At 36.6% G+C, this 15053-nt stretch overlaps 1 protein-coding gene across 4 annotated transcripts in view; it reads left to right on the top strand.

Moving 5' to 3' along the window:
• Inpp4b (inositol polyphosphate-4-phosphatase type II B) overlaps window positions 1-15053 on the top strand; it is a 793726-nt gene that overhangs the window by 379406 nt on the left and 399267 nt on the right. For all 4 annotated transcript variants that reach the window (XM_029480343.2, XM_029480345.2, XM_085843791.1 and 1 more), the window contains exon 3: window positions 10517-10580. The gene's annotated coding sequence lies outside the window, so the exon portion shown is untranslated. The remainder of the gene's footprint in view (window positions 1-10516; window positions 10581-15053) is intronic.

Here is a 15053-nt window from a genome sequence, read left to right as displayed (position 1 = left end):
TAAAGAATGTTCATAATCACCAAAAGAACATTTCAGAAATGTGTTTTGGCTCAATATGGAAAACCAGCTGATTTTTGGCAATGCTGAATGCCTTCTGCATTCCATGCACTTTAGCACTCTCTCATTAAAGCTACAACCTCTGGCCCAAGAGAAAGAGATTCGTAATGATTGTAAGGAAAAAAGACAAACTGCTAATCAAACATTTGATAATCACTTAAGGCTTTGAAAGGGTGTTTCTTCAACTAATAAAAGAAAATTAAATGTTTACTTTAGCTTAGATAAATCCTTTTCACCTGTAGTTGAAAATGGATTTTATTTCTCATATACTATATGCCAATTCTGTTTCTTCTCTCTCCACCACTCCTAGTTTCTCCACCTCTCCCCTCCCATTCATCTCCACAGTGTAAATCAAAGAGTTTGTGACTGGATTGATACTTCCTTTTATTGGTAGCATGCAGATTACCTACCTGTACCAAAGGTTCTAGAAAATATGGTGAAGGCATTATCTCTACTTGTTTATGTTGAATGCAGTGTGTAGGTGTTGTGTTCAGTAATGTGCTTTGCTGTCAGTTTGTGGCAAGTAACCTATAGTCTTGGCAAAAGCCTGGATTATGTAGATAACACTCATAAGACTCATTTGGTCCATATTTCAATTACATACGATACTATCCCAGTACAGGGAGCTTTATTTAGTGACAAGAGATGCTAAGTTGGTGCTCAATATCCCCATAGTATAATCTTATACTATTTTGTTTCTAAACTATCCCTCAAATATAACTTAATTTTAGCTGTCTTCCCCTAAGTTCTCTCTCCCCTCCCTGTTCCTACTTGATTCTGCCATTAAAACCTGCTATCTCCCCCACTGATCCATAACTATTCTGTTTTCATTTTCTAGGGAGATTTATCCCTTTTCCAGTCTTTATACCTAATTTCTGTGATTCTATGGGTTGTAATTTGGTTATTATTGACTTAACAGCTAATATCCACATATAAATAAACATATATCAAATTTACCTTCCTGGGTCTGGGTTATCTCACTCCAGATGATGTTTTTCTAGTTATGGCCATCTGCTTACATATTTCATAATGTCATATTTTTAAATGGCTCAGTAATACTCCATTGGATAAATGTACCATTCTTTTCTTTTCTTCTTCTTCTCTCTCTCTCTCTCTCTCTCTCTCTTTCTTTCTTTCTTCTTTTTTCTTCTGTTGCAGAAGATCTGGATTCTTTCCAATTTCTGGCTATTATGAATAAAGTAGCAAGACATGGATGATCAAGTGTCTCTGGTTGGATGAAACATTCTCTGGGTATATGACCAAGAATCGTGTATAGTTGAATCTTGGGGTGAATTGATTCCCATCTTCCCAGGAATCTGACATACTGATTTTCTTAGTTACTGTCCAAGTTTGCACTCTCGCGAATAGTAGATGAATATTTCCCTTACCACATGTCCTCTCCAGCATGAGCTGTCACTTGATTTTATTGATCTTAGCCATTCTGATGGGTGTAAGATGCAATCTCAGAGTGGTTTTGATTTGTGTTTCTCTGATGACTAAGGATGTTGAACATTCTTTAATATTTCCCAGCAACTTGTGTTCCTCTTTTGAGAACTCACTCTTTAAATCTGTGCCCCATTTTTACTTGACTTATTTTTCTTGATATCTAGATTTTTGAGTTCTTTATGTATTTTGAATATTAGCCCACTATTGACTGTGTAGTGGATGAAAATCTTTTCCCATTCAGTAAGCTGCTGCTTAATCCAAATGTCATGGTCCTTTGCCATAAACAGCTCTCTTAACTAAAAAGAGAGCTTCCAACAAATAAGAGTATCAGCATTTTTATCCCTTTGAATTTACTAGCTAGTTCTGGGAAAGAAACCAAGACCTCAGTCATATATGTATGTGTATTACACACACACACACACACACACACACGCACGCCCACACATACACGCACACACACACATATTATATGTGTGTGTATATATATGTGTATATATATATATACATATATGTATATAAATATTATCCCCACTGACCTTGCCATGGGCAAAGGCTCTTTTAATTTTGTATGTCATGTATGTAATATATTATGATTATGCTTACCTTCACTCTCATTCATTCTTTCTGAGCCACTGTTTCTTTCCAATTAGACTGTCTCTTATATGTGGACATATGCACTACATATACACAAGTATGTACTGACGCACCGTTGCTGTGTTTACATGTGTAATAGTCATGACATATCTATAAGACAGCATTTCCCAGTGTTCCTGGGTGGCTCTTATATCTGTCTTTAATGATGTTCCCTAAGTCAATAATGTTTTAAGCAAAAATTTACTCCAAGAATCAGAATGCAAAGGATTAGGATGTAGCTTACTAGGAGCAATAAACCAGTCCCAGGTATCACCTCCTCCTCCCACCAAGGAGAGAGAAAAATTCCTAATCCATTATCAGTTCTACATCCAAAGAAAAGCTTTGTAACAGTCAAATATCAAGGCATAAGATGTCTGGCTTGCTTCTGGAGTGGTGCTTTAGTGGACTCATTATCACTGGGGGAGATAGTCTGACCAGGGCAAGGAGTAAAGGGGATTCAAATGACAGAAAAGTGACCTGATACAGTGACACATGCTAATCTTCAAAGGGTTTGTCTAACAAGAGAATCTGAGTTGTGCATAGTGCTTTAAATGATGCTACAAACTACTGCTAAATATATTTTCCCTTTAATATGAAAAGAAAATTCCCATTGGTTTGCATCTGTATATCCATGGCTTTTAGCCACAAATATACAATCTACTCCGTACTTTAAAATATATTTCTCCAATGCACTTATAAAAGGTGAGTGTGTGTGTGTGTGTGTGTGTGTGTGTGTGTGTGTGTGTGTGTGTGATGTAATGAAAAGAAATTGTCTGTTTCACTAAAATAAATAGCAGATGTGTAGAAGTTCAGATCTAAAGGCCTTTCTCCTAGGAGCCCCAAAGTGGGATGGCTTTGGGATGATTCTGGCCCACCAGCATTTGCCTAAATACCAAACACAATGCCTGAGGGTTGAGTCTCGGCTTGGTTGCTTCTTAGAGTTGGCAGAGGTGTCACTTCCCAGAATAAAGAGCCAGATGGCTTCTGTGAAGCATATGTTCTGAGCTGACTCTATGTCCTATCACATCATAGAATCAGGACACATGCTTGCACTCAAATTCAAGAAGAATCAGAAACAGGGTTCTGATATCTGCTTTGGTTCTACGTGAACAGTTGAACTTTTCCAAACATAAAACCCACGTGCTCCAGGTTCTGCTCAGCAAAGCAGCTACGCTGGTCTACCTCCAACAAGCCCAGATATTATCATCTAAATTTTCTGGTATGGATAGAATTGGTTCTTGCTCAATAAGTAACATAAATGCTACAGCTGCAGTTGTGAAACCTTATTGTATGATAGGTCTTCTTAGGTCTTTGGAATTTTCTAAATTTGTTATTACATAGAGAAAATATGATTTGCTATTATTATAATTACTACATTATTATTATTAGTTGCTTATATCACTTTATAGATGAGAAACCTTACTAATATATTAATGAGAACAGAGACAGAAGGTTAGGGTTCCCCGGAGTCTCACTGGCTGCAGGACACCATTCTCAGAAAGGAAATACAACTCTGAATATTGTTATGTAAACTCCGCATTGCCCTATGAGCCTTTGAGAATTTTTGACTCTTCATGAGTATCTGCATAATGGTGAAAATATTCAACTCTATTAATATAACCTACATTTCCAAATATTTTCTGTTGTTAATATCTAGGCACATTCGAATTTTTCCTATTTAATGTATACTGCAAAAATTCTTCGTACGTTCTTTCTTTCTTTTGTTCCTCTGTTCTTTTTCTTTCTTTCTCCTTTGTTTTGGGATGGATCCAGCTGGCCTGGAACTCTCTCTCTCTCAAGCTCTGGATGGCTCTACCTATGCTGTGAGCTTACTGTCAGGCTTTCTAATGCATGGTCTAGGTGTGAGCTGCCACACCTGGCTTACTTTCTTCCTGCGTTTCTATTTACTTCCCTAGAATAGAATCCTATAATTAGAATTGCTGAAAATTGCCACATTGAAAGTATGAATGAATGTTTTCTGAAAAGCCATTTTCTGGGAAGCCAGTGCCACACTTCTGCTTGTACTATTATGAAGAAACAATTTTGTAATCTCACCTGTTATTATTCTGCATGCTTGTTCCAAATGTTGACTGTGGTGCCTTTAAGTCCATGGTGAATGCTTCACAATAGGTTACCTAAAACATATTTGGCAGCTGTTAAGATACAATGTTCTTGGTATGAGTACCATCCATTAACAACATGGAGTTTGAGTGATTCTTGATATTCTGATACAGGTACAAGGACACTCAGAGAAAGTGTTTTGGGATGCAGGAAAATGGAGTTCAAAGCAGCTTCAAACTTGAATATTCTTTCTTCATTGCCAATATGTTAGATGAATTTTTTTTGATCACTGCTTTACTAATTATTTCCTTGTTTACTAAAGAAGTCAAACACGTGTGTCCTGGGAATATACTTGAGTTATTTTATTAATTCTAACAATTTTTGAAGTATTATACAGTATTTACTTAGGAGTTATGTTTCCGATTGTAAATTATCCTTTAACTACTTATCTCTTAGTATTAAGTATTTATTTAAAATATATTTTAATGTAGTAGAGTAATTGCAAATAGCATCTACTTTTATTTTGATGTTTAAGAAAAGGACTTTTCTCTAGTATAACATGCCTGATGTTTTCTTTGTATAAGCTTAGAGGTTTCCAAAGCACTCTTGATCTCTATAAAACTGTATGTAAATGAACATCATTTACTTTTATTTTTACTTTGTATTTCTTTGTGTTTGTCTCCACAATATACCTGCAATTGGTATCCATGCTGGATATTACAAATGTGTTTTTCTTTCTAAAATGTAGGCAATTTTCTCCACATCTCCTCGACAATTTTTTTTCCTTTGCACTTGTAGTTCTTTTAATGCACCCTTAATTTATGTTTCTCTCTGTCTGTTTCCATAGAGTCCATGTCAGTTTAAATTAAATTATACTAATGAAAATGGCAATTAATTTTTCCCCTCCAAAATTAATCTGAGGGTAAAGTAATTCGCCGCCATTTCCATATGTAGCATGGTTGTACCTGTCAGGTGCTGCGTACTGTTGAATGCCAGGATGAATAAAGCAGTACATTTGGCAGGTTCCCATATGGTACCATAAATATGTACATTCCTTTCCGAGTCATTTCTGTATGGTGTTAAATGTTGTATCACAATGACATATTTTATCATTAGAGCAAACATCTTTAGCATCCATACTCAAAATTTTCTTTATGATATGCAGCTTCAATGAACTCAGGAAAAATTTAACAGGCTGTAAAATTACTCCCATTAGAATTTTTGCTTGATTTGTATTAAAAATAGAAGTTAATTTGTGCAAAAGTGATATTTTTATTGTAAATACTTTTCCACTCATGCTTGCATTATCATGCCTTAGTTCGTTTTACAGCTTTTTATAATTTTATTTACACAGCTATTCATAAGTTACTTTATTGATTTTGTTGTTACTGCAGCAACAATTCAGGTTATTACTGCTACTACTGGGAAATCACTTTCATATATTTTGAACGGTTTACTTTTTATTTCTTACTATTACATAGAAAAGTTATTGTTACAAATTTACCTTGCATCCTGGGAATATGCTTGAGTTATTTTATTAATTCTAACAATTCGAAGTATTATACAGTTGATTTAAGACCATTTTGAGGTTAACCTTCATGACTGCTAAATTGCACTTTGCTCTTGAAATAAATGATGGAAATTAGGCTACAGTAGTAATGTTTTAGAAAGTTGATGTAGGGGATAGAATTTTTCACCTTATTTTAGAAGAGGTTAATTATAATAACATTCAATGAGGACATATAGATATTATGTTAAACAGATATATAAATCCCAGCCCTTGTAGGGAACAAAGGCTTGATTTGTTTCTGGGATACTTGAAGACTTCTGTATTTCAAGATTCCCTGAGGCACTGGATCTTTTATTCTCTCTGAACAATGACCACTTTTCAACTCAACCTTCCCAGCTCCTATGGTTAACATATGACAAAATCTTTTACCGAGAAGGCACTTCTCCAAAATCACCCAGATATCTCAGGTCAGTATAAAGCATCTAAAATCCACGTGTCTTCTGTGGGTCAGCAAGTAAAACACAACAGTCTCCAGTACAGTTCCTGTTAGATTGATCCACATAAGCCTAGACATCTATAGTAGAAGGGAAGACTGGACTTGAGAAGGGAGACACAGACCAAAGAATACACTGACCTCTGTCATGGAAAAAGCAATCCCAGATGGTGCCATGTCTACCTCTTTGAATGTGACACATCATAATCATAAACAATAATGTTCAATATGGTCTAAGACCAGGAAGTCACTTATAATAGAACTTTACTGTTTGTCTTAAAAGAAATGCTCATATTCTAATGAATAGAAATGTCCTGTTTGATAATTTACTGAGCAGGTAATGATGATAAGTGTTAAATGAGACTTACTTTTTGCAATAACTTCCTTGGGGTGTTTGTTTAGTGGGTCTATGGCCTTCAGAAGATTAGAGCAAATATTAGTTCTGGCTACAGGATGGGGACTAATAAGCAATGAGTAACACCACAACAAGGACAAAAGAAGCCTGAGAGATTCAGGTTCATACTACACAACAGAGGTTCCTGCATCATAAAATTTTATTCTTTGGACTTGCAAAATTATTCTATAATTCTTATTTATTTATTTTCTTGCATTTAAAAAGTCATTTAAGGACATGTTGGGGTACTATGTATCACATGAAAATGTTTTTATATCTAAGCAGCTATACTTCTTTTGTATGGATAGACTCACCACCATTTTTAATGTAATGATATTCACTTTATTGTGATACTAAGGAAGGGACATTGACTCATGTAATATGTACAAGGGGACACGATGTTAATTTCTTTTTTGTTTGTTTTGTTGTTGGTGGTGGTTTTTTGTTTTTTGGTTTTTTTTGTTTTTTTTTTTTTTTTTGGTTTGTTTTGTTTTTTGAGATAGGGTTTCTCTGTGTAAGCCCTGGCTGTCCTAGAACTCACTTTGTAGGCCAGGTTGACCTTGAACTCAGAAATCCACCTGTCTCTGCCTCCCGAGTGCTGGGATTAAAGGCCCAGCTTAAAATGTTAATTTCTTGGTGACCTTTAAAAGATGGGTAACGTATAGTATGTTCAAGTGCTAGCATGAAGTTACCATCTCAGGTATCATGACCTCATGACCAGAGTATCTTTTCTAGCATCTACCAAAATAAAAGATTAATATGCCAAACATATGCCATTTTTATGTGACTTGTGTATTACAGTTTGGTTTGCATCTACTTCACAACTGATTGATAGGTTATATTTCCTTCAGTTTTAATGTTTTATCTAACTTCTTATTATAAAAATTCCTATCACTTATCCAATGCATTACTGGATCTATCACATTTAAATCAGATCTTTTAAGAGAATTAGTGATGGAATATTTTGTTTCTCAATGTAGGTTTGATGTATTTTTTTACTCCACTGTAGTTTAATTAATTGCCTAAATTAAAAGCCATTTGCCATTGGCTCTTTTTATCAATGTATTCTATATCCTTGAGCTCATCCCTGAATATAAAAATTTTTTATTCTATCTGTACGGATAATTTGCATATTTTTTGTTATTACATTCTAAAGAATATAGCATATCTATTTTCATAGCATTGACCTTAAGTCTTGTTAATTACTATTATTAAGATACAACTTAGATAAGCTGCATTTGGGCTCCACGCATATACTACATCATTTTCTGGAAGCAACTTGCATATCTGAATATTTTACCTTTTGGTGTGGCCTGGGAATCAATGTGAAAGGGATTCACATGTTGCACCTTCATCACTGTCATCACTGGAAGAATTTTGTTTTTTAGTAGCACAACAGTTTAAAAAAGTATAATTAACTCAATGAAATATTTTCCTTTATCATATTCATTCCTGTATATTGACCCAACGACCTTGACATGAGCTAGTTTATTATAACTCTTATAGATAAAATGAAATATTTGTAGTTAATAATGAAGATAAAAATTTGAAAGTTATCTTTCCTTATTGTAAATACAAGGAATGGGCTAAGGTGGCATTTTAAAATATACTTATGCATGGCATATAAAAATAAATACGGTGATTAAAGAAAACGTTCCATATGGGCAAAATGTTCAAAATTTCAATCAATAACATTGTGCTAGAATTAACTTAATGATTCCAACTAATGACAGGACTATGACTGTGACACATGAGCTTCCTTTGCTCAGTTCCTTTCATATACTGATTCCTGTGTCAGAAAGTACTTATGTCCCCAGGGCCACTCTCATATAGGCACTAAGAGCCTTCCTAATACTCAAAAGAGCTGAACAACCTTGGCATATTTTACAAGAGTAAAAAGATGTAAACTTGAATTCATGGTAGGAGAAGGCTCATGAAGCTACTCAGAGAATGACTTTTGGTATCTCTTTCTGATGGAGTCCTGTACATCCATGCTCAGAGATCTCAGCAAAAAAGATGCAACAGGAATGAGTTATGGAAAATCAAGTGAACTCATTTGGACTCTGAGCTCCAGAGTCCTAGCTGAAGTTAATTACATGAGCCAGCATGTGAATGACTGACTTTAGTTGTCTAGACTCCAGTGTCCCTTTCCCTAAAGCATTGTCAGGTCTTCATTCTAAGCCATGCTTTGTAATATACTCATCTGACTACCTGGAACAATAAAGAGTAAAGCATCATCCATGCCTAGGCATGCCTTTAAAGAATTAACTAAAAGTATCTCATATAAGGTATCCTATATATTCATCAGCTGTCATCTCCAATTAATTCATTACTGTTTTTCATCTCTGGGGAAGACAGATATTCCCAGCAGTCATTAATTACCTGTTGCTCTTCCTCAAGGAATAGGGTGTTGTGAGATCACCTTTATTCATATTGTATGTCAACTGGTGTTGTCATCTTTGACATCTTGTTTAAACAACCATGTTGTTGAGTTTCACACATGCTCCTCTCTATAATATATAGAAGACATTATTTCGCAGCAGATTTCCTGATCCTTTGGCCCTTAGATTTACTGGTCCCTCTTCCACAGTGCTCTGTGATTTTGGTGTAGGGAGCTGGTTAAATATGTCACTTGAGCTGGGTACCCCACTATCATTCTCTGCATTTTGACCAGCTGTGCTTTCTGTAAGGTTTTCTATCTGCTGCAAATAGAAGCTTCTGTAATGAGAGACACAAGACATTTACCTGTTGCTCTAAGAATATGCATTTAGAATAGTGTTGGAAATGATACTTACTCAAGAAATGTCAGTTGTAGGTTCACCTTTAGTCTCCATAGCTTCACAGCCATGACTAGGTGGCTAGATTTCTAGTATGAAGCATAAAGCCCCTCCTACTGAGTGCATCTAATGTCCAATTAGATAGGTGCTTGTTACTACTGAGATACAGTGCCAGTGGTGCACCTGGGTATCTCTTGTTCTGCTAGCCATTGTGGGTCTTGGTGTCACAGCTGGGTAGGACTATTGATTCTTTTTCCCTTGACATCTTGCATAAGATCTTCTGGTACTATGAAAATCATCCCTTAGGGAAGAGACATTTGGGTAGGATCCAGCTGGATTCCTTCAAGTCCTTTGTCTAAAGTATATGGTGTCTTCAGTAACAGAAACTCACGTTCAAGTTTTGTGAAGCAATGAAATGCAACAGTGATGCCTTTATACACATACACAAATACATGCATTTATTATGTAATCTTATGTAAATGTAAAGCAATATTATTCCCTGTCTTTTGTGGGCATAAAACCTGGAATAAATACAGACACTAGGAAAGGAAAGGGGGCTATGATGTGAGAAGAGAAACTGAAGAGAGATGATGTGAATATGAGGAGGGGGAGGGTTTGAAAGGTGAGGAGGAAGGTAATACTGGGAAGAGGAGAGACAAGGTACAGATGACTCTAAGGTTTGAAAAGTCCAGAGCCTCTTATCAGACTGTTTCAAGAGTTCAGAAGTTATCCCCCAGAAGCCAACTAAAGGCTAGCCTTGTAGACAGTCATTCTTGGAATGTGTAGGGTTTGGGTAATATAGATCTACTGTGTTGAACTCAAGATGGCCTATGGTATGAGGAATAAATGAATTAATCTATGCAATGTAGAGCAGTGTCTGGCAAAGAACAGTACGGGGCACATGTGAGGAGGACATAGAGGACAATGATGATTCTTCTAGTAAACTCTGAGCTACAAGGTTATTAACTCAGACTAGAACTAGTATTTTATGAACAATGTAATGCATTCCCCATGTTTATAATGCTGTGTATTTATTTGATGTATTCATGGATGGATACTTTAATAAGATGTGTGTGTGTGTGTGTGTGTGTGTGTGTGTGTGTAAAATACAACATTCTAAAACTTTGTTCTTTTGTACTTTACAGAGCCCTAAAACCAGCAAAACAATAATCAAAGGTACAAGGAGTTGAAGAACACAACCTATATCAGGTACAGGAGTCATTCCCCATAACAATACATAATAAGCATTGCAATGATAACTGTTCAAGCATATTACTTCTTTGTTAACAATCTGTTTCATAGCAGTGCTTGTCTGGTGACTTAGATAAGTGTGAATGCATACTGAAAGGCAGTTGAGTATATTATGAATATAAATTAATTGCTTTGTCTACAAAGGTAATATTTGGAAGCTTCAGGTACACTGGGTATAGACAGAAATGTGAAAATTAACAAAGTATCATTACCCATTAGGAAGCGACCTCTGAAAGGCTTTTACAAGACTGCACAGCACAGGAATGTTCACTCTTGCCTTTACAGAACTTAATGTCCAGTGGGAGAAATAATATAAGCAAATATCCATATGTGAGAAGAGTTTATGATTAAATGCTATTAAGGAAAAGTGCAGCATTCAATAGGGCAACACACTGAGAAAGAATGAAATAGTTTACTGAGTTTGGATAAATAGAGTTTATTTTCTGGGTGTCTTTTAAATTAAGACGTAAAGTGTGAGCTTATATAAAGATACTCAGGAATATTTATGAGCATAAAATAAAAATGGAAGGAGGAAACAGAGGAAGATGAGGAAGAGGAGGAAGAAAAGGAGAAGAAAAGAAGGGAGATGGAAGGAAGAAAAGCGGGATGGGAAAAGAAAAGGACTAAGAAATAAGAAATAGAATGGGTAGTGTGACATCATTATGGTCATGCAGGTGGAGACAGACATGAGCTAAGTTTAAGGTGAAGAAAGAAACCAGCCTGGCACGACAGGGGCTTAATATCTATCATAAGGTGACTATGGACCATTTGCCTTTTTAAATTTAATGTATGTTTTGTTTTTGCTGTTGTTCCTGGCCCATGTATTTTCTCTTGATTCGCAGCACAGAGATGGTTTCAGATCTCTCCCTTTCCCTCAAACTTTGCATTTCATCTCCTGGGGAAGTACAGTGAAATTGGGTCACTGCTGATTGGAGAAGTGTCCAATGGTTTCTTACCTTCGGGTGCAACTTCCCTGTAACATAATTCATATCAAGGTCTGAGGTAAAGAGAGGTTGGAAGTATCTGAAGGCTGAAATTATCAGCTGCTTTAAGCACAGAATAACAGCATCAACTCTTTATACATCGTACCAAAGCAAAATCAACACACACACACACACACACAAACACTACTATTAAAGGACCTTTGGGGGGACCACCAGCTCTTGAATAATGGGAGACATTTATTATGAATGCCTAGACCTTATAGTTAGGCTCATTCTCAACTAGCTCATAACTTAATAACTCACCTGTTCTATGTTTGCCACGTGGCTTATTAGTTCCTCTCCCACAATCCCATCTCTTCCCGAAAGTCCCATCTTCTCCCTCCTGACTTTGCAATAGGCCATAAGATTCTTAGTTTACTAATCAGGTGAGAGAAGGAATGTTTACAAAACATTAATACAAGTGATGTATCAAAACTTGACCTGTAATCAGATTCAGAAATGCTGGTTTAGAAATCAGCATTTGTATGATATAGAGATAGCTTTTACCTAATGTATTAAAAAATCACTCCAGGGGACTGGAGAGATGTCTCAGGAGTTAAGAGCACTGGCTGCTCTTCCAGAGGACCTGAGTTCAATTCCCAGCAAACACATGGCAGCTCATAACTGTCTGTAGTCTGTAACTCCCGTTCCAGGGGATCTGGTACCCTCACACAGACATATATGCAATCAAATCACCAATGTACATACAATAAAAATAAACAAATTATTTTTAAGAACACATCACTCTAACACACTACACACACACACACACACACATACACACACACACACACGCACGCACGCACACACACACATTGGCAGACATCTATGTGCAACCACGAACTTGAATGTTTAATATTGTACGTTTATGTTCTACTTATCTAAATATTTCCCAAATCTATTTATAGGATTGTAGTGAGAGTAGTTTCATTAGATTTTCTTGGAATCTGTTTTAACATATTCCTTTACAGCTGAGCCAAGCATGCTTTTAGGAACTGAGGCCCATTTTATGTTTATGGATACTAAACCAGCACAGGTAGTTTCCTAAAACCCAGACAACTGATGCCAGGGTATCTCCTCACATGGGCGGTTTAACTTCACCTAGCACAGGGTATTGCCTAGATTATATGGCTAGTTGCTTCAAGTACTCAGTATATTTGGAAGTGAAGAGATAGCTTTAGGTGACAATAAGGATCTCTGAAATAAGAGCTTAATAAATAATGTTTAATAACAGCATTAGCAATGTTGGTTTTTAAAGTCAAATCAACACAGGAAAACCACAAAATTACTGTTTGCATCTTAACTAACCTGACTCATTTCTTTTCGCCAAAAAATGCTTAGTCTTAATTTTTAAATTCTCATAACTTAAGCCCACCCTTAATCCCCAGATCAAGCAAGCTTCTTGCAGCGGGGCCAGCGAGTAGAGCCGAGGCTTAGGTCCATATGTTAAAGAATATATATGCTGGGATTGCCTACATGAGGCGACAAAAGTCCCAAGGACTCAGATCTATAGCTCATTCACACTTTACCAAGAGAAAGTTTATCACTTCTGTATGAAAGACCATGGGTTTTTATAGATGAATTCAACATCTTAATTATTATTGAAAAGGAAGGATTTCAGAAATAATTCCCCAAGGCTCTGTTTTACCTGCCGAGAAACACGAGGTAGTTCCCTTTCACTATTCATCTTCTCGTTTGCTTTCTACTAAGGAAGCATTTCAAATTTGGAATATAACTAGAAATCTTAATTGAAAATAGTTTCTTAAGACAAGGAAAAGAAAGGCAAAGGATCAACATGGATTGACATGGAAGCAAGTCAAGAGGAAAACAGAAATAGTGAGATCACCCGTACTGAGCAAGAACCAGTGAGGGCTTGAAGGGGCCTCTGAGAATTTGTTACACAGTTGCAATGTGAACTTCCTGAGGCCCTTTTTCCGATGAGTAAAATCTCTCATTCTTCATAGGTTATAATTCCCAGAGTTTTATTTTCTTTGTTAGGAAGAATAGTGGTCTTCCATTCTGAAGTCTCGGATACACATCAACTCCCTCCCTCTCTGCGCTGCCCTGGATTCTCTTTAACTATTCTCTACATTTCGTACACACTATCTTTATCTTTAGATTTTTCTAATTTCATTTTTCAGTACGATTTCTATTTGACCTGGTGTCTCCAATTACATACTGGCTGGTGCTTCGTACGCAACCTAGATGTATATTAGTGAGCACTAGAAAGGAAACAGCAGGAAGCCAAACCAGAAAGGATGCTAGCTTTGTGGACATGTACCACGATATCTAGCACAGAGTGTCTCCAGTGAAAGCATGGAGACTGCTTATCGATTGTGTCCAACACAGGCAGACTCAAAGGCAGATTCATTGATGTTTTCATTCAAACTGGCTCTTGGCGGTGTTATAATGTTATAGATTCTTCCACCCAGGCTGTAAGCTCCACTTATAGTCAAGGCAGCATGTTGCTGAATTGCACATGGCACTTTGAGGCTTACTCAGTAGGTGCTCAGTGTTTGGTTCATTGAGTGACACTGTCAGTTCACAGTATCACAGAACAAATAAGTCCACTTATGCTATTCTTTGGGTTAAAAACCATGCCTCACATAACGGCAGGAATTATCCGAGCTTCCAGTGAATGCTGCCATTAGATGAGATCACACCTATATGCTGCTTCCATTGTATCGGTCACTTTGCTGACATTCATGGATAGTCCACATCCTTGGCCATTTGTCTTTAATTTCATTTAGAATCCTCTCTTCCTACTACCATCCTTATTCTTTTTCTCTTTCCCTCTCACTCTTTCTCCCTTCCTTCCTTTATTTGTCTCCAAATTTTTTGACATACAAATCTTTAAATTCCTATTGAACAGGAAATTCATGGAGCAGCGCTAGGTGCCCCATGAGATTATTATTTCACTACTTTAATATTTGTTTAGTTTTCAGAGTGTTCTGTGTTTGACATCAGTAGAAACTGAGCTCAACACAGAGTCTATGAAACCCAAGTGACATGTTCTCTTCCTTTCCTCTCTCTTCTGTATCATCTTATCCTTCCCTTCCATGAGAGTCAACCACGAGAAAACTCATGATTTGCTCCCATCCTGACACCTGCATTACTGGAGAGAGGAATTCAGCCTGTAAACATCATGACAAAAGACTTGTCAGTTGGCTGTGTCAGGATAAATGGGTCCTCGATTTCCTGTTTATATTCTTCAGAGTCAGGGGCCAGAACTGCTGCTCTCCAGTGGAACCTTGGTTCATTGAAAGTTTCATGCATCTTTTTCCATATGCCTTTTCCTATGTTTCATCTTTGGTTAATAAGTTGCATGTGCATGATGTTGAGAACTGTTTCTGCATATCTGCTTCTACAGTCTCCCTGCCTCTTCTCTTGACATGAAGGGGTATACCACAGGTAAAGATTGAGTGGATCTTGTTTCAGTGGTCCTTTA

Source organism: Mus caroli, unplaced genomic scaffold (assembly GCF_978045245.1).
Source record: "Mus caroli unplaced genomic scaffold, Mus_caroli_1 scaffold_10, whole genome shotgun sequence".
Lineage (NCBI taxonomy): Eukaryota > Metazoa > Chordata > Mammalia > Rodentia > Muridae > Mus > Mus caroli.
The sequence above is the reverse complement of the archived record's forward strand: the minus strand, read 5'-3'. Positions and strand labels throughout refer to the sequence as shown.